Here is a 20,036-nt window from a genome sequence, read left to right as displayed (position 1 = left end):
GGTTTGTGCAACAGCAATCCATCAGAGGATATTGCTGCACACATTGTGATGTTGGCCTCACTCTGGCCCGGGACATCCACTGTGGCTCTTTTCCAAATCACATTCCTTCCTTGCCGCCGTATTTTGGCCAAGTTGAAACCAGCCCCATCCGCAAAGTTAAATATGTGGGGTGTTTGCCTGGCTTCAATCTCCACGACTCTCTAAAATAAATCCACAAGGCAACAGAAGAGTTAGGGTATTACGGTAGTTTACATTATGCCTAAAAACATGCCATTGTGTGCCTCTGCCCTGTTTGGTTTTGTTCAAAACCAGTTCTGTATTTTATAGGCATCTTACCTGGACATATTGGTTTCTAAGTTGCTTGAGTTCCTCTCAAAGGGGACAGTGTACAACTGCTTCATCCTGATTTGTTGTTGTTTCAGGACTCTAGAAATAGTTGTTACGCTTACATTGTGAATATTTCCAAATTTAATGTTGTCTGCCAACACTCTGTTCCGAATCTCTGTGAGGTTTATGTCATTGACATGGTCATCAGAAACAACGATTGCAGTTTCCTGCATAGTAGTGAAAATCCTACCTCTCCCACCTGTGGGAGGTAACCGTTGGGTCCTAAGCAGAAATGCAAAAACAATTACACACAAGTGGGTTTGGAGGCTTTGCTCAATTTACTTCTGTAATGTGCAGTTCAGTCAGATGCCCTTGCAGAATGTACATCTTACTTGTTGTTTTGCTGGAAATTTCGCACAATATATGCCACTGTTGAGCGTTGCAGATTTGGCTGCACTCTCAGACCAGCCTCTCTCATTGATATACCATGATTTAATACATGATCAATTATAGTGGCCCTAATCTCATCTGAGACTACAGCTCTTGATCTTCCTCTCAGTCTTCTTCCACCACACATACGTACTCTTCTCCCTCTCCCAGCCACTCTTCTTCCTCTGTCAGCCACTTCTCTTTCTCTGGCTGGGTCCATGTTTACATTACAGTAAAGCATTATTCCTAAAATGTCCTTTTTTGTATAGATGGTAATGAAATTGAAAGACTAACACCTGTGTAGGTGTTCAGCTACAATGGGAATCAGCTGTGGATGGTCTAATTGTTTTGATAGTATTTCATTTTTTTAGATTTGGAATATATTTAATTACGGTATTACTGTAGAAATGTAGCAAATTGCTGTCTTATTCAATGTTGTGTTATGTTAGGTTTTGAACTTAAGTTTAACAGTTTGAAAATAATATGTAAATATGTGCAAATTTGCCTGTAGGTACATAGAGTATTGGTGGTGGTTGTGTCTGAGTGAGAAAATAATTCATGAAATTTTAAAGATGTAGTCATTGAATGCATTTTGTGCCAAAGCAATGAAAAATGATCCACAGTTTAGCCCACATAGAGTTGTGCTCACTGTGTGGAGAGTTTTGAAAAAGTGACCTAAGTATTGAGAAATGGATCCTAGCGATTGTAAAAAACTGTAACACATAGTACATGACATGGTATCCAGACATCATCCATGCATTAACACATAGTACATGACATGGCATCCAGACATCATCCATGCATTAACACATAGTACATGACATGGTATCCAGACATCATCCATGCATTAACACATAGTACATGACATGGTATCCAGACATCATCCATCCATTAACACATAGTACATGACATGGTATCCAGACATCATCCATGCATTAACACATAGTACATGACATGGCATCCAGACATCATCCATGCATTAACACATAGTACATGACATGGTATCCAGACATCATCCATGCATTAACACGGCATCCAGACATCATCCATGCATTAACACATAGTACATGACATGGCATCCAGACATCATCCATGCATTAACACATAGTACATGACATGGTATCCAGACATCATCCATGCATTAACACATAGTACATGACATGGCATCCAGACATCATCCATGCATTAACACATAGTACATGACATGGTATCCAGACATCATCCATCCATTAACTCATAGTACATGACATGGCATCCAGACATCATCCATGCATTAACACATAGTACATTACATGGTATCCAGACATCATCCATCCATTAACACATAGTACATGACATGGTATCCAGACATCATCCATGCATTAACACATAGTACATGACATGGTATCCAGACATCATCCATGCATTAACACATAGTACATGACATGGTATCCAGACATCATCCATGCATTAACACATAGTACATGACATGGTATCCAGACATCATCCATGCATTAACACATAGTACATGACATGGTATCCAGACATCATATTGTTCATAATAGTCAGGTGCTGAGACAGAATAGAGAAAGCTGCAATACAAAAACATGCTGGTGAGGCAGCTGCAAATGGATTATAATGCCAATGACCTGTAAATCATTGACATCTCAGTCAATGAACACTGATTTGATGACTGCTAAAACATTGACTTAACAAGGTTTTTTCTTGATCAAAAGAGACATGGCAGAGGGCGTGGAAATGAGTGCGGTCGGCTGTGTCTAATGCTGTGTTCTTTTGCTCAAACATAATTATCACGTTCTGACCTTTATTTCCTTTGTTTTGTCTTTATTTAGTATAGTCAGGGCGTGAGTTGGGGTGGGCAGTCTGTGTGTTTTTCTATGTTGGGGTTTTGAGTTCAGCCTAGTATGGTTCTCAGAGGCAGGTGTCGTTAGTTGTCTCTGATTGAGAATCATACTTAGGTAGCCTGGGTTTTACTTTTGAGTGGGGGGTGTTTGTTTTTCGCCACACGGTACGGTTTCGTTCATGTTCACGTTTATTGTTTTGTATTTTCATAGTGTTCAGTTTATATCTTAAAATAAAACATTATGGACACTTACCACGCTACGCATTGGTCCTCCGATCCTTCTAGGAATGCCGTTACAATAATAACAAAGTTAATACTGCTAAATTCATTGTTTTTTTTGAATTTTCAATTCTCCCTGAATGTCTAGCTTTTATTTTGGTGATTGTTAGTTCTCAATGATTATATTAAAAAAATATATAGGTCCATTATCTTTTCTACATACTTTATATCTGGTTTTATTCATTGAAGTTTACACTTAAAGCGTTTTCCCATCCCAATAATGTATTTAAACAAAATAAGTATATATTTAAATGCTTAGGCGGCCCGCCCAAGGATTACAATGGCAGAATAATCCTTGCTTAATAAATCAATGTAGAGACCCCCTCTGTATTCAAGAAAAATCACATAACCCTGACAAGTACCAAAACACACATCCTTTTAATGGAGTGATTTTACTGCATGAGTACTAATATACAGTACGTAAATATCCCAGAGAAACAGGAGACACTTCCTCGCTGGTGGAAGCAGCAAAGATTTAATTTAGATTCTTCATCTGAAGAGGAGAGGCGAGAAGGATCAGAGGACCAAAACGCAAAAGTGAATATTTAATAAAGAAAGTACTGAACACAAAACAATAAACAAAATAACGACCGTGAAGCTACAAATTAGACCTGTGCTGACACAAGCCACTAACATAGACAATCACCCACAAACAAACAGTGCAACCCAGGCTACCTAAGTATGATTCTAAATCAGAGACAACTAATGACACCTGCCTCTGATTGAGAACCATACTAGGCCGAAACATAGAAATCCCCAAATCATAGAAAATCAAACATAGACTGCCCACCCAACTCACGCCCTGACCATACTAAATAAATACAAAACCAAGGAAATAAAAGGTCAGAACGTGACAGGATGTGATGAGCTCCATGTATTTGTTATAAAACTTGACAATCAGATTCAGAAACAATTTCCCATTTTAAAACAAAGACTTAATGGAACAGTTGCAGTAATAGTCTCTACCAGGTCTGAGGAAAAACAGACGAGTGATTGACGGCTGATGAAATAGTTTGTGATGGACAGTCCCAGTGTGTGTGTGTGTGTGTGTGTGTGTGTGTGTGTGTGTGTGTGTGTGTGTGTGTGTGTGTTGTGCGTGTGTGTGTTGTGCGTGTGTATGTGTCTCAGTAGAATCATCAGGCAGTGTTTCCTCATGCAAGTAATCTCTGAATGCAACACAGGGACACTCTCCCACAGCCCTCCATATCAGTCTGGTACAGTGAGATCCACAGACAGTGAGATATGAATGTGTATACATTTAGCACCTAACACATCATTAATCCTGCTACGGGTCTGTTTTTCTTTCTTTTTCAAGAGGACTGGGAATTGGTGATGTGTTCTGGCTGTTACAGGAAAATTGTACCACACAAACACACACACCATTCCCCTCTCCCTTCATCCATATCATACATCATCTTTAAAATTCCTTCGATGAGACAGAGAGAGAGATGAGATGTGTGATGATTGGGTTGTTGGATAAATGGGGAGGAGGATATGTGATGGTCTCGCTACAGACAAAAGGCCCAGTCATGATAACAAAGAGCTCAGACAGGCTCCCTGTGGACTAGAAACGTACAATACAGACAAGACACAACGTAACAGACTTCAAACAGCACTCTGCTGGATTGTGATCCACAGTACAAAGGCATAGAGAAACATCTCATTATCTCTGAGATCTCTAGGAAACTAGCAGCGCTCTCTGAAGTGAACATGAGAAGATCCCAACTGCTCAAGCAGTTTTTCCCCTGTCTCGACTCCAACACAACTGTAAAGGGACATTGCTGTCTTACCTCTGCCTTGTCCCTAACCTCAATAAACTGCATGCATTAGACACCTCTGTCATTTGCTTGTTTTTGTGTAATTCAGTTATATCTTAAAAAACAATATTGGAAATTGTTGCAGAGGTTTTCTTTTGAATACGAGAAGCATGGAATTCAGTCACCAGCGGAGTCCTTCTCTCCGTATCCATCGGCAACAGGGCAGTATGCGGGCGAGTGTGGTAGTCTGTAAGCGCTGCGGTTTGGGGACTTCCCAACAGAGGCCAGGACTGTGTGAGGTGACCCGGTGGGGTCGGCCACTTAGCCCCCCTCCGCGCTCCCTGCGGTACGCTCATAGAGAACCCAAAAAGAACATGGAGGTGCTAGAGAAAACACAAACAGAGCCTTGATTGTGCTGAAGAGGGCTTCACTTATCTGTTTCAGCCTGGATGGGTTTATTCTAGCAGACGGCTGAAAAAAGTGACTGAGCAGGTTGACATGGCCATCTTATTGGCACTTATTGACCAGAAGGAAACCCGCTTACAGTGTGTCACATGTAAACTAAACTGATTAGACATTTGGCTATCAGTAACCACCTTACAGAGAACCTGATAGTTCCCATTTAGTTATAGAACCTAAGCCTCACTGTGTAACGGCTGCGTCCAACTCACACTCCCAAACATTTAGATCCTCGGAATGCAGCCCACTTTCCAGTTAACTCCCCAGATCCAAATCACCGGAATTCTAATCACCTGCATGTCATCATCCCACACTATTTAGTTCAGTTCCTTGCACCCCATTACTGTGAGATATTGTTTGTTTTGGGACACACTTTTTCGGGGCTCTGTTTTTTCCCGTCCTTCTCTCCTCCCGTGTATGATTGTTTTTGCCTGCTTGCCTCACTAACGAACGAAGCCTTTTGCCTATTCCCTGCCTTTACCGTTGCCAGAAGTGTATGACCTTCTGCCTGGACCCTGCCTCCTCATATGGTCCCTTTCATTAAACACATGCTGCGCTCTGCGCTTGAAACCAGCTCTGTTTCCCTCGTGTTCATTACACACTGGTAGAACCACAGACGTGATGGTAATGGGACCCCACTTCTTAAAGGCCCAGTGCAGTCAAAAATATGATTTTCCTGTGTTTTATATGTATTTTCACACAATGAGGTTGGAATAATACTGTGAAATTGTGAATTATGATAATGACCTTTTAGTGTAAGAGTTGCCTCAAATCCTGCCTGTTTTGGTGGGATGGAATTTTGGGCTGCCTGGTGACATCGCCATGCGGTAAATTAGTTAATAGACCAATAAGAAAGAGTTTCAAACATCTCTGCCAATAACAACACATTTTCATTTTTCCCCTCCCCAGTCAGACCACTTCCAGACAGTCATATCAAAATTCTTCCTTGAGAAATTACTCTGCTATTTTTGTTTATTTTTGACCATTTTAAACGAAAACAAGTAAGGTACTTGGTAGGTACCCAGAAATGATTTGATATCGAGATAAAAACAGATGCATTGGACCTTTAGTGTTTGTTTATTTTCAGTCTCTTATCAGCAGGTTAGTCAAATTAGATCAACTATCATCACAAGTGTGCCACAGGAGAGGTTTATGTTGTCATTTGTTTTCTATGAAATACTGCCCATTTATCTTCTGTCATCAAATTAGTGCAGGGAGAGACCCCTCCTAATGGCCTTGACTTAATGATGATTATAGACAATATTGGTTTCGCCTTTCAGTAAACAGCCACTGGCTGCTGGAGAATAAATTATGGTTACAGATAAATCAATAGGCTACAGTAGAGAACAACACAAGTTTAGGCAGAATTCTCAAAGAGACTGGATTCTTTTTTTTAGCTTCCAACTTCTGGTGAGTCTTTTGGGGGTCCCATGTTCTTCCCAGGGGGGCAACTTGTAGCTCTCACAGAGACAAGGATTATCTGCTGTCACAGTGCTCAGCCCAGCGCTGCCTGCCTGTCTCATATAGGGCCTGGTAATGGGAACATGGGCGCAGTGGGGACAGTCTTATCTGCTGTTAAGCTTGCCCTTGGGGAATGGAAAGGTAAATACCACTTATTTGTTTCTTCACTCCCTTTCTCCATCCTAATTCTCCCATTTCTTTCTTTGTCGATAGATTATCTGGCTACCCAAAACTCTTTCAGAACCACACAGTGGGTTAAGACTGGAGGAGAGATGGAAACATAAAGAGGGGAATAAGAGAGGGACCTCAATGCTCCCTTCAATGCTCCCTTCAACACCCCCTTCAATGCTCCCTTCAATGCCTCCTTCAATGCCCCGTTCAATGCCCCCTTCGTCCCACCAGGGAGCCATGAAAATAATGGTTCAATAACTATGTTTCTCTGAGTTTTTTGTAATGCTCTGTTTGGCTATTAGACTACGTCATACATTAGTAATGGTAGCTTAATAATCCATAATGCACAATTAGACAGCAGTGTGAAACAACACAAACTCAACACAACCCTTTGTCTTCACTCATACTATATGATCCCATAGTGAACAAACACGATCCCCCTTGCTAACGGTACAGGTCCATCTCCACTCCCTCCCTTTTAACAGCAGCAGCTCAGACACCCCATCAGTCTGAAATGACCTGTGTTTTGGCACGATGGAAAGTGTTGCTGTCTAACTGATCTTCTGGCTGATTGGCCACAGTGTAACGACAGTCAGTCAGGCTGCCAGCAGCCTCCCTCACTAACAGCCCATACATCTCTCTGTGGCGCTGCAGTATTGATATTGTATAGGGTTGCAGATGCCTAGTTGGCTTTTAATGAAGGTTCAGATTGATCATGCATCAGTTGACCTCCTCTGGATCATTCTGATTGCTATCATTTGTTTCTCCCTGCAGAGCTTGGCTTGTAAATCTATATTGGGGAGCCTAGTGTAGTGCACATGCATGTGCATCACAGTCACACACGCACATGTATCAACCACCAGTCAACACGACAAAGAGAAAATCAAGAAGCTAATAAAGGAAGACAACTTGAGAAAGGGAGACCAGATAATGATCCAGAAAAACATTTGTTCTGAATCCTATGAATCAGAGTGACCTTTCACCCCTCTCATGTTCTCTCATCACCACCAACCCCACCCACACCCCATAACCCCACCACTACCACCATCCCTACCCCAATGTCAAGGTGAGTCCTGGGGTGGGACCCCAGCATTTCTAATTAGGCATGCATTAGACCAATATCACAACCACACACAGCTGTCAGGACCCTGTGGCTATGCTCCTGACCCTGCTACATTCACTTGCCACCCTAGGGCCCACTGGAGAGAGAGAGAGGGGGGGGGGGAGGGGTGCAGCAAACCCATCCAGCTACTCCACAGTTCTAGTACGATACACACAGACAGGATTACCTGTCACAAAACAAATTGTATGACACAATGCAAATATTAATCTTATATTATTCTGATCTGGAAGAACATGCTGACTGATAATAATATTCTGCAGTAATGGATGCAGTTACATAGTGCCATAAATTAATACATACAGAATGATTCTAATGAAGTCTTATTCTTTTAGAAATCTATTCCCCTCGTATCATTTATTTTAACACACTCTCTTCATTCCACTAAAAAGGAATTAAACGAGCATTGATGAAGATCACCAACCTTGTCTGTTAATTAACACAGTATCAAACAGTAGAGAGCAGCCCCATCCCCCTAATAAAGCTATCACCAGACCCAATGGCCCTCTCCATTTCCTTAATTCCCTCTCCTCAGATGGGTGATTAAACAGGCACAGTACAGGATATACACCCAGCTATTCAAGCATGTGGAATTATAGAGGCCTATCACCTTTTACTGTGTATCATTAAGCAAAAGGTCAATTAGATTCATGAAGCAATTATCAGCAGACAAAAGAAGAATCACTAAAAACAGAGATCACTCAAAAATAAATACTAGACACTCTTAAAACATTTGTGAGAAGAAAATCACCAGGAGTGGATGATTTTCCCATAGAATTTTAATTAATATTTTGGTAGCTCCCCTATTTACACAAATGACAACACATTATGTCACTCAATTCAGTGCTTCTTAGTTCTATGTATCAAACAGTTATTTCAGTTGTAGTATAACCAGGGAAATCTGGAGAGTCCCCAGCTGATTGCAGACCCATACGTTTAATAAATTGTACCAATAAAACAATAACAAAGCTCATAAACAACAGAATGGCCAAAGTATTACCAGACCTGATACATAAAATACATGACCAAAAGTATGTGGACATGTTTCCATTCCGCCACAAGAGCATTAGTGAGGTCGGGCACTGATGTTGGGTGATTTAGCCTGGCTTGCAGTCGGTGTTCCAATTCCTCCCAAAGGTGTTCGATAGGGTTGAGGTCAGGTCTCTGTGCAGGCCAGTCAAGTTCTTCCACACCGATCTCGACAATCCATTTCTGTATGGACCTTGCTTTGTGCACGGGTCATTGTCATGCTGAAACAGAAAATGGCCTACCTCAAACTGTTGCCACAAAGTTGGAAGCAAAGAATCGTCTAGAATGCCATTGTATGCTGTAGCGTTAAGATTTCCTTCACTGGAATTAAGGGGCCTAGCCAGGCATCCGCCAAACCCAGTTTTGTCCGTCGGACTGCCAGATGGAGGACAGATGATTGTTACGCGGTATGCGCTTCATCATTCAGCAGCCTCGTTCTATTAGCTTGTGTGACCTACCATTTCGTTGCTGACTCCTAGACATTTCCAATTTACAATAGCAGTACTTACAGTTGACCAGGGAAGCTCTAGTACGGCCAAAAATTCACGAACTGACTTGTTGGAAAGGTGGCATCCTATGACGGTGCCATGTTGAGAGTCACTGAGCTCTTCAGTAAGGCCATTCTACTGCCAAAGTTTGTCTATGGAGATTGCATGGCTATGTGCTCGATTTTATACACCTGTCAGCAACAGGTGTGGCTGAAATAGCCGAAACCAGTCACTTGAAGGGGAGTCCACATACTTTTGTATATATAGTGTATATGTTTTTTCACCCATCTACACACAATACCCAAAAATGACAAAGTGATATGTCTCTAGAATTTTTTTTACAAATGAATTGAAAATTAGATACAGAAATATCAAATTTACATAAGAATTCACACCCCTGAGACAATACTTTGAAGAAGCACCTTTGGCAGTGTTTACAGCTGTGAATCTTTCTGGGTAAGTCTCTAAGAGCTTTCCACACCTGGATTGTGCAACATTTGCTGATTATTATTTTCAAAATTCTTCAAACTTTGTCAAATTGTTTGTTGATCATTGCAAGATAACCATTTGCCATAGATTTTCAAGAGAGTAGAGTAGGCCCCTTTCTTGCAGTCAAATTACCAAATCGCCCTCTAGTCGCCTCATTGGTGGAATGTTATTCATATTTGAATTAACGTTATTTTTCAAATGCCTCAAATCCTTTTTTTCTATGTCAAATGGTTTTGTCATGTTTCAGTCTTCAGTGATGTATATAAAGTGTAATATTAGGATGCAAACTCAAAATTGAATACATTTATTGTGTATACTTTTGTTTCAAAGTAGATTTGTTTAAGACTACCAAGAAACATTCTAGGTGACCCTGATTTTTCTGCTTCATTAAAAGGGTTAAGTTAAAACTGTAACTCGCCACTCAGGAACATTCACTGTCTTCTTGGTAAGCAACACCAGTGTAAATTGTGTTTTAGGTTATTGTCCTGCTTGAAAGGGAATTCATCTCCCAGTGTCTGGTGGAAAGCAGACTAAATCAGCTATTCCTCTAAGATTTTGTCTGTGCTTAGCTTCATTCCGTTAATTTTTTTAATCCTAAAAACTCCCCAATCCTTAACGATTACAAGCATACATATAACATTATGCGGCCACCGCTATGCTTGAAAAGGTGGAGAGTGGTACACAGTAATGTGTTGTATTGGATTTGCCCCAAACATAATTCAGGACAAAAAGTTAATTGCTTTGACAATTTATTTTTCAGTATTATTTTAGTGCCTTGTTGCAAACAGGATGCACATTTTGGAATATTGTTTATTCTGTACAGGCTTCCTTCATTTCACTCTGCCAATAACTGTAGGTTAGTAATTGTGGAGTAACTACATGTTGTTGATCCATCCTCAGTTTTCTCCTATCACAGCCATTAAACTCTGTAAACTGTTTTAAAGTCACCATTGGCCTTATGGTGAAATATCTGAGTGGTTTCCTTCCTCTCCGGCAACTGAGTTTAGAAGGACGCCTGTATCTTTGTAGTGACTGGGTGTATTGATACACCATGCTCAAAGGGATATTCAAAGTCTATTTTTTTTATTTGTACCCCTCTCCCTAATAGGTGTCCTTCTTTGCGAGGCATTGGAAAACCTCCCTGATCTTTGTGGTTGAATCCGTGTTTGAAATTCACTGCTCGAATGAGGGACCTTACAGATTATTGTATGTGTAAGGTAAAGAGATGAGGTGGTCATTCAAAAATCATATTAAACACTATTAATGCACATGGAGTCCATGCAACAAATTATGTGACGTGACAAATGTTTACTCCTGAACTTATTTAGGCTTGCCATAGCAAAGTGGTTGAATGCGTATTGACTCAAGACATTTCAGCTTTTCATTTTTAATTCATTTGTAAATAATTCCACTTTGACATTATATGTATGGTATTGTGTGTAGGCCAGTGACAAAAAAAATGCAATTCATTCCATTTTAAATTCAGGCTGTCAAAACGTGGAAAAGGTCAAGGGGTGTGAATACTTTCTGAAGGCACTGTATGTTTTGTATTGTAATTTTCTTTTACATAAATGATATCTTAACAAAAAAAATCAATCAAATGAACTTCATGGATGGACGTCCTCTGATAGTGAACAGCATGTCATGCAGTGTGTGACTCCAACATTTGGAGAAGAATAAGCCCTGAAACCAAAGGGGCAGTGGAGGAACCAATTCAGGCCACCAGAAAATAGGCCATAAATCCATAGTGTACGTAGGCACAGACACAGACATCTACTGCCTTTCTATAGGAAGAGATATGGACGCTTTATGTTTTACTATTCAATTAATGACCTCTATATTACTGCAAAGAGAGAATGTATAATCTTTTAGTTAAACGGAAAGCTCCTAAACTAAAGCTACTAGAGAGCACAGCAGCAAAGGTTTATTTGTTGCCACTTCATGATTCAAATAAAACCTATTAAAGCAATTATCAAAGCATCAGGAGAGTTGTGGATTGGAGAAAATCCTTTCGTGAGAATCCGGATGTTAGACACTTTCAGCAGCGTCCCTCAAGAAATGTGTATGTAAGATGAATGGTTATGCAACAGATACAGTACATAGATACAGTAAGAAGGTAAGAAGCTGCCTAGTGCCTACACACCCTACCCCCAAACACATATTCAAATCAACCACCTGCAAGCCCCCCTCCCACAGACTCTTCTGGTTCATGCTTCCCACCCAGCTGATGGGAGCTCAGAGATACAAACACAAAGAGATGGGATGAGCTGCTTCTCGTCTATCTGTCTGTCCCTATAATGCTCGACTGACAGGCTGGCAGGCTAGTACACTGAAGGATGTCTCTGTGTGTGGCCTGTACATTGGCACACACACAGTGGCTTTACTCTGGTGCCTTCCTGAGTGGGGGGCACTGGGCCCAATGTTGACAAAGCCTGGTATGGTCTGCTATCAGCCAATTCTTTGTGCACCTAGTGTTAAAAATCAATTAGGCTGGCCTACAACAGACCACTATCATATTTGACTTTTAATCAAACAACATTTCCCTTGACAGAGTGATGCTGATTGTAAAGAAATGCTCAACTTACCCAACTCTCCCCTAGGTCTAGAGTCAATGTTATGTATGAATGTATCAGGTATGTGATCAGTATTGGTAGCATCATGAAAATAACAGCTCAGCTTGTGGTATAAATCCTTGCGTTGAGGGAATCCCAAACCACAGAGGGTTCTGCTGTTTCAGTCATTGATTTTTAACTCTTAACCAGGACATCAATCCTGCGAGCTGTCACCCTCTGCCACCCCTGATCCTCTCTTTATTCAGGGTGAGTGACAGATAGACAGATGAATCCACTGGAGGGGTTGTGTGGTTGTTAAAACCAACGATCACTGCTTACTGAGACGACACAGTCAACCCCAATCCTACAGTATTCAATGCAGTCGCCTCTGGTATAACAATAGTAGATTATATATTTTTTGGGCTCACCTGTTTTGCGTGTTATTGATTGCAAACATATCAGTTGTTTGCAAAAAAATCATTGAGTTAATAAGCCGCTTACAAACATGGTCTCTTTTTTGCTTTCTCGAGTAAGGCAGCTCCAAAATGCAGGTGTTTCAGCCAAGCTCAGTGTTTTCTGTGGTGGTTGTGCCGTGATTGGCTCAGTGTTCTGTCACTCATGGGGACACTATGCCACCGCCAAGTCTAAGGGTAGAACTTTATGGAAGCCCCTTGGGTACTGCCATAATGAAGAATTATTTGTGCCCCGCTCAAAACAACTGTAAACTAGAAACTGGGAAATATGACTTCAATGTGTTCAAGAAAACTGGGACCTCAGGAAAAAAATAAAAATAATATGTAATATGCCAGGGAGATATGTCTACTGTAGCTAAGAAAGTAATACTAAGTGTATGTTGTGTAGTAAGCTGTTAGTAGCCCATGTGCCTCACCCTAATAATTTGGTCTATTTTCCCCTCTTCATTTATTTTGCATACTGTTTTGACTTGGTGGTGCACATGTAGCCTATAACCTGTTTTAGAGAAATGTAATAATGTAATTTTGCAAAAGCTTTCATTGTCTGCTTATATGCCCACTTTATTTATCCTATGGTTCTGACTTGATGTACAGGGAGAACACTGTAAGAACGGCCCATGTTCTGAACTCTGTCGCTGTACATTTCAAAAGGGCTGAATAAATCGTTATATTGACTACGTCCGTCCTAGCTCGCTCATTAATGTCTTAATCGATATTACGGATTGCCTCTTATCTGCTTGTCGTCCCCTTATGCCATAGTTTGTACATCTCAATTGTCAGGAGAAACCACATTTACTTTAATAAACGAGTCAGACCTATTTTTTTTAAGGCAGTAAATGAGGCTAAATTAACTCTTTCACTGTTGGACAAGGCTCCACTGATATCCAGGTGGTAAGGTGTCGGGACTGCTGTTGGGATAGTTTTATGCAGGCCCTAACAGTATGTGAGCACCGTTTGTCACCGTTACAGTGCAATTAATGTATTGTTTAGTGTTGTGTTGTGTTGTGTAATGGCTTTGCTGGCATGCATCCCACATTTTTTGAGGTGTTTGCCCCACCAAGATCTTCCTGCTAAAATCATCACTGGGTATAACACAAAAGAAAAAAGCAGTGAAAAGTGTTTGAGGTAAAATATCTAACTGAATAAAGTGATTTGAATGTGTGAGCTCAGTCTGGAACCGATAGATTATTCCCTATGGTAAAAGGCATTGGAGTTGTTGACAGTAGCTTGCTGTGCTGATACCTCCCCTGAGGTTGACAGCATCCATAGTGATATCATACTAATAAGAACTGATGCTATTTCTGCTCCATGATATGTGTAGGCAGCTAGGCAAAAGTCCAGTACAACATCAGATCAATGAAGATTCCATTCCACCCACTGACAAACTTATTATGTTCATGTCAAAGATGTAAAACATACACACGCACAGAGGCACAAACATACTCATAGAAGTCAACCCCACAGTGGATAACAAGTCTTACCTTTGCTTCTCAAATGTTCTCTTGCAGTGTTCAGAGACCAAGGTCTGGAAGTAAACAAAGTCAAAAGAATATCTGGAATCAGAGACAACATATATAGAGGGCTACTAATAACCCATCAAAGTATTAGTTTTAGTTAGAGTAAGTGTCTTTGTCTCCCGGTTATGATGTCAAAGGGAGTGAATGTGCTATACTCTGTTCATGCTGCCTATTCCTGATCTGGGATGCTGTAGACCACATACAGTAGCCTCTGTCCATACTACATTCTGGCTCTTTTGGGTGGTTATGTGTTACTCCATTATGGCTCATCCCCAAAAGATGCCATACTCTGTTAAATACAAAAAACAATGTTTTAATTGAGAAGTAGGCATTGGTCTGACACCAAAAAAGAAAGGAAATTCATATGAGCACCACAACGCCTACTCCACTCATGCTCTACCAAGGTTTTCCAGTACACAGCAGTACTTCAAACAATGCGTATGCAGGTTGCTTAGGATTCAAACCTTCTCAAACAGCCAAATTCATACTCTTAGAGGAAGTGGCTCTGCCCAGGTGGAATATCAGACCAAGCCCATTCTACTGCAGGTTGGGGTGAATCACTCAGAGACTCTTAATTTTATTTTGATCATGGCTCCCGAGAACCCCCTTATCCTAGGGTACCCTTGGCTAGTGCTACATTAGCCACTACTCTCCTGGTCCACGGGACACCTACTAAACTGGGGTAAGAACTGCCAGAGTAAATACCCACCTAGAGCATCGCCGCGCCCCTTTGCATCCTTTGAAGTCCAAGACTTCTCCGCTCTCCCTCCCCAATACTTCAACCTCCGGGAGTCCTTCAGTAAGAGAGCCCCCCGCCCTCCTCATCGTCCATATGACTGCACCATAGAACTCCTACCCGGCTCCACCCCTCCCCGGGGCTGTCTTTACTCCCTCCTGATCCCCGAAGCTGCAGTCATGGACAATTACATACCCCTGATGTCCAACGCCTTGGAGCAGGCCCAGGGGGCCCAATTCTTCACCAAACTGGACCTCCGCAACGCTTACAATCTGGTGAGAATCAAGGAGGGAGATGAATGGAAAACTGCCTATTATACCCCTAGTGACCACCATGAGTATTTAGTCATGCCATTCGAATTATCGAACTCACCGGCAGTCTTCCAAGCATTGGTCAATGACACTCTTAGGGATATGTTGAATCAGTTCATCTTTGTTTACCTCAACAACATCCTGATCTTCTCCAAGACCCTTCCTGAACACATCCTGCACGTCCGCCAAGTCCTAATTGAGAAGATTGAGATGTGTGAGTGTCCCAAGTCTCTTTCCTGGGCCACATTATCTCTACCGCCGGCGTCCAATTTTTACAGACGTTTTATACGGAAATTTCACGGCCCTAAGTCCCACCCCCATTTTGGCTGGACCCCTGAGGCTGACAGGGCATTCATGGAGCTCAAGGGACGTTTCACCTCCGGACCCATCCTCGTTCATCCTGATCCTACTCATCCCTTCATGGTAGAGGTGGATGCCTCGGACACTGGAGCACGGGCGGTCCTTTCACAGCGGAACGAGCGGAACGAGGGGGACAGGAGAATGCACCCAAGTGCCTTTCTTTGCAAACGATTCTCGCCAGCGGAACACAACTACGATGTAGGCAACCGGGAGCTCTTGGCAGTCAAGTGGACCCTTGAGGGGTGGAGACACTGGTTAGAGGGGGCACCTCATCCTTTCGTGATCTAGACAGACCAAAAAAACTTGGTCTCCATTCATGAAGCCAGGAGGTTGAATGCTCACCAGGCTAGGTGGGCTCTGTTTTTTAACAGGTTCAACTTCACTCTAGTCTATCGCCCGGGATCCAATAATCAGAAAGCAGATGCCATGTCCCGCCAACATGATGACTCTAATGAGGAGAGGGAATCTGAGCCCATCATCCCCAGCCCCTCGCATTGTGCCTCCCGTGTTATGGAGTATAGAGACCACGGTACGACAAGCCCAGACCTGAGAACCTGACTCCGGCGGGGGTCCCACTAACAGACTTTATGTTCCGCGCTCAGCCCGTTCTTGAGTGCTACAATGGGGACACTCCTCTAAATTAACTGGTCATCCAGGGGTTAATCGGACACTGGAGTTCCTGAGGCAGACATTCTCGTAGCCCAACATGATTGAGGATGTGCGATCCACCTGTGGCCAAGCTAGTCCTCACGACAGCGACCGGCTGGGTTGCTCCAACCTCTGCCCATCCCCAGCCGGCACTGGTCCCACCTGTCCATAAAATTTATCACAGGGTTACTTCCATCCCAAGGGCTTACCACTAACCTGGTGGTCATGGATCAGTTCTCCAATGCAGCCCATTTCATTGCCTTACCCAAGTTGACCTCAGCGAATTTGCAAATAAATTCATTAAAAATCCTACAATATGATTTTCTGGATTTTTTTTCTCATTTTGTCTGTCATAGTTGAAGTGTACCTATGATGAAAATTACAGGCCTCTCTCATCTTTTTAAGTGGGAGAACTTGTACAATTGGTGGCAGACTAAATACTTTTTTGCCCCACTGTATACAGTACCAGTCAAAAGTTTGGACACACCTACTCGTTCCAGGATTTTTCTTTATATTTAGAATATTCTATATTGTATAATAATAGTGAAGATATCAAAACTATGTCATCAGATGACCTGGCTTCCACAACCAACCTGACCTCAACCCAATTGAGAGGGTTTGGGATAAGTTGGACCGCAGAGTGAAGGAAAAGCAGCAAACAAGTGCTCGGCGTATGTGGGAACTCCTTCAAGACTGTTGGGAAAGCATTCCAGGTAATCAATGCAAATGGTGCCTACTTTGAGGAAATCGAAAATCAAAAATATATTTTGATTTGTTTAACACTGTTTTGGTTTGTACATGATTCCATATGTGTTATTTCATAGTGTTGATGTTTTCACTATTACTCTACAATGTAGAAAATTGTAGAAATAAAGAAAAACCCTTGAATGAGTTGTAAGGGTTCTCGTCCTCCTCTTCTGAGGAGGAGTAGCGAGAAGGATCGGAGGACCAATGCGCAGCGTGGTAAGTGTCCATAATGTTTTTTAATAAAGACAATAGAACACTCGAACAAAAACAACAAACGATGACGTGAATATACAAAACCGAAAACAGTACCGTGTGGACCAAACACTCACATGGAAAACAAACACCCACAACCCAAAAGTGAAACCCTGGATACCTAAGTATGATTCTCAATCAGGGACAACAATTGACAGCTGCCTCTTATTGAGAACCATACTAGGCCGAACTAAAAAAACAACATAGAAAAACAAACATAGACTGCCCGCCCAACTCACCCCCTGACCATACTAAAACAAAGATATAATAACAGAACTAAGGTCAGAAGGTGACATGAGTAGGTGTGTTTTGACTGGTACTGTCTATAAACTCAGCAAAAAAAGAAACGTCCTCTCACCGAAAACTACGTTTATTTTCAGCAACATGTTGAAATATTTGCATGAACATAACAAGATTAAACAACTGAGACATAAACTGAACAAGTTCCACAGACGTGACTAACAGAAATTGAATAATGTGTTACCCCACTCTCTACCAAGGCACCTGCAAGTTCCCAGACATTTCTGGGGGGAATGGCCCTAGCCCTCACCCTCCGATCCAACAGGTCCCAGACGTGCTCAATGAGATTGAGATCCAGGCTCTTCACTAGCAATGGGAGAACACTGACATTCTTGTTTTGCAGGAAATCACGCAAAGATCGAGCAGTATGGCTGATGGCATTTTCATGCTGGAGGGTCATGTCAGGATGAGCCTGCAGGAAGGGTACCACATGAGGGAGGAGGATGTCTTCCCTGTAACGCACAGCGTTGAGACTGCCTGCAATGACAACAAGCTCAGTCCGATAATGCTGTGACACACCGCCCCAGACCACGACGGACCCTCCACCTCCAAATCGATCCCGCTCCAGAGTACAGGCCTCGGTGTAATGCTCATTCCTTCGACGATAAGCGTGAATCCAACCATTACCCCCGATGAGACAAAACTGCGGCTCATCAGTGAAGAGCAGTTTTTGCCAGTCCTGTCTGGTCCAGCGACGGTGGGTTTGGGCCCATAGGCAACGTTGTTGCCGGTGATGTCTGGTGAGGACCTGCTTTTCAACAGGCCTACAATCCCTCAGTCCAGCCTCTCTCAGCCTATTGCGGACAGTCTGAGTGCTGATGGAGGGATTGTGCATTCCTGGTGTAACTCGGTCCCGCAGGTGTTGTTACACGTGGTCTGCCACTGCGAAGACGATCAGCTGTTTGTCCTGTCTCCCTGTAGCGCTGTCTTAGGCGTCTCACAGTAGTGCAATTTATTTACCTGGCCACATCTACAGTCCTCATGCCTCCTTGCAGCATGCCTAAGGCATGTTCACACAGGTGAGCAGGGACCCTGGGCATCTTTCTTTTGGTGCTTTTCAGAGTCAGTAGAAAGGCCTCTTTAGTGTCCTAAGTTTTCATAACTGTGACCTTAATTGCCTACCGTCTGTAAACTGTTAGTTCTACAGGTGCATGTTCATGGTTCATTGAACAAGTATGGGAAACAGTGTTTAAACCCTTTACAATGAAGATCTGTGAAGTTGTTTGGATTTTGACTAATTATCTTTGAAAGACAGGGTCCTGAAAAAGGTGCGATTTTTGCTGACTTTATGTATTTCTTTAATAGCAAGACACTGTAAAGTCAATTTTTCCTCTGAATAGTATGAATTAGGCTGTTTGAGAAAGTTTGAATTCTTAGCAACCTGCATACACATTGTTTAAATTACAATATATCAACATAGTTACTGTAGTAGGTCAAAGCTGTGCAATTCTACACATTTTGCTATGCAGCTGAGAGAAAATGTTGCAGGTTTAAAGCTAATTGCTTGCGATTCTACATATTCTGCCGTGGAACTGAGAGCACATTTAGCAGTTTTAAAGCTTATTTCCTGCAATTCTATGCGTTTTACCATGGATAATGTGACATATTGCTAAAATTTTAAAATAAAATGAATACTGATTAAAAAAAATTGGAATCTTCAATTTTCCCTGACTGTCTAGCTTTTATTTTGGTGATTGTTAGTTCTCAAATATTATATTATACAAAAATATATGGTTCCATGATCTTTTCTTTGTACTTTATTTCTGGTTTAAGTCATTTAAGTTTACACTTAAGTTTACACTTAAATCATTTTAGCATCCCTAAAATGTATTTCCCGAAAAATGTATACAATGAAATGTAAATGTGTTTTTTTTACACATTTACTGCCAGGGATCAGCCATTATTGACTACGACCCATATAACAGTTGGCCCTAAAGCTTTTTGTAGGGAGCCAAGGAAACCAATTATTGCCTGTATCAGTGAAAGACACTACCTATAATGTGGACCAATAATTGTATAGCAATATAGCAATATAGATAAATCCACAACAATTGAGAATTTCAATAAGCATTTTGGTTCACCAACTAATTCTCAGAGTTCAGTGTGTCACATCGGAGGGCCTGTTGTCCGGACCTCTGGCAGTCTCTATGGGGGTGCCACAGGGTTCAATTCTCGGGCCAACAATTTTCTCTGTTTACATCAATGATGTCGCTCTTGCTGCTGGTGATTCTCTGATCCACCTCTACGCAGATGACACCATTCTGTATACTTCTGGCCCCTCTTTGGAC

At 41.9% G+C, this 20,036-nt stretch overlaps 1 protein-coding gene across 4 annotated transcripts in view; it reads right to left on the bottom strand.

Moving 5' to 3' along the window:
• Positions 1 to 20,036, bottom strand: part of LOC110493251 (extracellular sulfatase Sulf-2) — a 73,971-nt gene that overhangs the window by 38,153 nt on the left and 15,782 nt on the right. For 2 of the 4 annotated variants that reach the window (XM_036950620.1, XM_036950617.1), the window contains exon 2: positions 14,359 to 14,402. The exons of 1 other annotated variant lie outside the window; for it this stretch is intronic. The gene's annotated coding sequence lies outside the window, so the exon portion shown is untranslated. Of the gene's footprint in view, positions 1 to 14,358; positions 14,403 to 15,325; positions 15,649 to 20,036 lie in introns of those variants that run through there. One more of the 4 variants, XM_036950619.1, reaches the window with a different exon arrangement.

Source organism: Oncorhynchus mykiss, chromosome 17 (genome assembly GCF_013265735.2).
Source record: "Oncorhynchus mykiss isolate Arlee chromosome 17, USDA_OmykA_1.1, whole genome shotgun sequence".
NCBI lineage: Eukaryota > Metazoa > Chordata > Actinopteri > Salmoniformes > Salmonidae > Oncorhynchus > Oncorhynchus mykiss.
This window is presented reverse-complemented; position numbering and strand designations above follow the sequence as displayed.